This window comes from Myotis davidii, unplaced genomic scaffold (assembly GCF_000327345.1).
Source record: "Myotis davidii unplaced genomic scaffold, ASM32734v1 scaffold6, whole genome shotgun sequence".
Lineage (NCBI taxonomy): Eukaryota > Metazoa > Chordata > Mammalia > Chiroptera > Vespertilionidae > Myotis > Myotis davidii.
In genome coordinates this window covers 17,971,847-17,974,642 of record NW_006383011.1, presented here as the reverse complement: position 1 = coordinate 17,974,642, position 2,796 = coordinate 17,971,847, and the positions used below count along the sequence as shown (strand labels likewise).

The window sequence follows — 2,796 nt, the reverse complement described above, 5'->3', positions numbered from 1 at the left end:
TCACGAAACATTCATTTTTTAAAATTACCTCAAACTTAACCACGAATACAGTCTCAACAAATACCAAATAATTAATATCTTATAGATTATGCTCTGATCACAGTGGAATAAAGTTGCAAATTTATTTTCTTAAAATACTTTTAAAACTGACATTTTAAAACACTAGTCAAAGAAAAAATTTTTAATACTTAGAACTGGGCATTAAATGACAGTGCTACATATCAACACATGGGATGCACATTAAGTGGTACTTTAAAAAATTAATAATGCTTGTATTAAAAAAAACTGAACATGAATATGCTAAGTGTCATGTACTACATAATGCCACCCTACCAAGACTGGGAGTCATAGCAGATCTCCCTAATACATAGAAACAAACCCAAACAGGCAGACAAGATAAAGAAACAAGCTGCAAATGAAAGAACAAGAGAATTCTCCAGAAGAGCTAAATAAAATGGAAATAAGCAATTTATCTGATATAGAGTTCAGAGTACTATGATAAGGATGCTCATCAGCATGAAAAAAGATGTAGAAAACTATGAAAAACAACCACTTAGAATGAAAAATAACAGCAGAAAAAAGAATATACTGGCCCCGGCCAGTGCTGCTAAATGGTTAGAGCATTGGCCCACACACCAAAGGGTCTCAGGTTCTATTCCTGGTCAAGGGCACATACCTGGGCTGCAGGTTCCATCCCCAGCCCTGGTCAGAGTATATGTAGGAGGCAGTGGGTCTATGTGTGTCTCTAACATCACATGTTGATATTTCTCTCTCTCTCTCTCTCTCTCTCTCTCTCTCTCTCTCTCTCTCCTTTTTCCCCCTCCCTCCATTCTACTCTCTCTAAATATCAATGGAAAAAATATCCTCAGATAAGAATTAACAACAAAAACAAGAATACACTGGACCCTGGCTGGTTTGGCTCAATGGATAGTGTCGGCCCATGGACACAAGGGTCCCAGGTTCAATTCTGGTCAAGGGCACATACCTCAGTTGCAGGCTCAATCCTCAACCCTAGGTAAGGGTGCATGTGGGAGGCAACTAATCGATGTGTCTCTCTCACATCAATGTTTCTCTCTGTGTGTCCCCCTTCCTTCCTCTCAGAAGAATAAGGAAAAATATCCTCAGTTGAGAATTAACAAGGACAACAAAATAAAACCAGAAGGAATAAACAGCATATTAGAGGAAGCCAAGGATCGGATCAAATTAAGACAGGGTAGAAAAAAATCACTCAATCAGAGAAACAAAAAGAAAAACAATTAAAAAAAACAGGAAGACAATTTAAGGGAGCTATGGACCAACATGAAACACAATATCTGCATCATAGGAGTGCCCGAAGGGGAAGAAAGTGAGCCAGGGAGTGAGAACCTGTTTGAAGAAATAATGGCAGAAAATTTCCCTAACTTGGTGGAGGAAAAAGTCACCCAAGTTCAGGAGCACAGAGAGTCCCAAGCAAAAAGAATCCAAAAAGGCTCACACCCAGACACATCCTAATTAAAATGACAAAAACTATAGACAAAGAGAATCTAAAAGGCAGCAAGAGAAAGCAATTTGTTAGCTACAAAGGAGCTCCCACAAAGCTGTCAGCTGATTTCTCAGCAGAAACTCTACAGGCCAGAAGGGAATGGCATGAAGTATTCAGGGTAATGAAAAGCAAGGATCTGAAACCACACTACTCTACCCAGCAAGGCTATCATTCAAAATAGATGATGAAATAAGGGTTTCCCAGACAAAAAAAGGCTAAAAGAGTTTATTACTACCAAACCAGCATTGCAAGAAATGTTAAAGGGACTGCTGTAATAATAAGAAATAGAGAGAGAAACACAGGCATAAAGAATAAAAATGGCCTGCCTGATATGGCTCAGTGTTTGAATGTTCACCTATGAACCAGGAGGTCATGATTTGATTCTTGGTCAGGGCACATGCCTGGGTTCCAGGTTCAATCCCTAGGAGGGAGGGAGGGCAACTGATCGATTATTCTCTCTCATCATTGATGTCTCCCTCTTGAAATCGATAAAAATAAATATATTTTAAAAAATAAAATGGCAATACATAAGGACCTATCAATAACCTTAAATATAAATGGATTAAATGCTCTAATCCAGTGATGGTGAACCTTTTGAGCTCGGCATGTCAGCATTTTGAAAAACCCTAACTTAACTCTGGTGCCGTGTCACATATAGAAATTTTTTGATATTTGCAACCATAGTAAAACAAAGATTTATATTTTTGATATTTATACATTTAAATGCCATTTAACAAAGAAAAATCAACCAAAAAAATGAGTTTGCGTGTCACCTGACACACGTGTCATAGGTTCGCCATCACTGCTCTAATCAAAAGACATGAACTACCTCAGAACAAAAGACTCATAAAGGATAAAAGTAAAGGGATGGAAAAACTCCATTATTGTTAGATGTTTTCATAAGTGATAGTCTAGGACAATCAAAGCAGTTATATTTTTCACATTTTATTGGAAAATATCTTATATTCCTGAAAGGTGATTAATGAAACCATATGTACTTATTGTACATTTTCAACTTTCAGTCTACTCCCTGACGTAACATAAACCTTCCACATTGAGTAGGAATGTCCTACAATGAAGCATTTACTGAGAAAGCCTAGAAAAGAAGTATCTGGCAGGCATTTACCATGGTGGAATAGGGTAGAGTGGAGTGGTGTGGAATGGAGCTGTGAGGAGTACTTAACCCAACTTCATACACTCACACACACACACACACACACACACATACTTGACCCACCTTTTACATGAATAAAGGGACTAAGTATTAGCTAAAA

General features: G+C 37.7%; 1 protein-coding gene across 1 annotated transcript in view; it reads right to left on the bottom strand.

Moving 5' to 3' along the window:
* The window catches only part of THADA (thyroid adenoma associated), a 306,833-nt gene that overhangs the window by 225,003 nt on the left and 79,034 nt on the right, over positions 1-2,796 (bottom strand). The gene's annotated exons all lie outside the window — the stretch shown is intronic.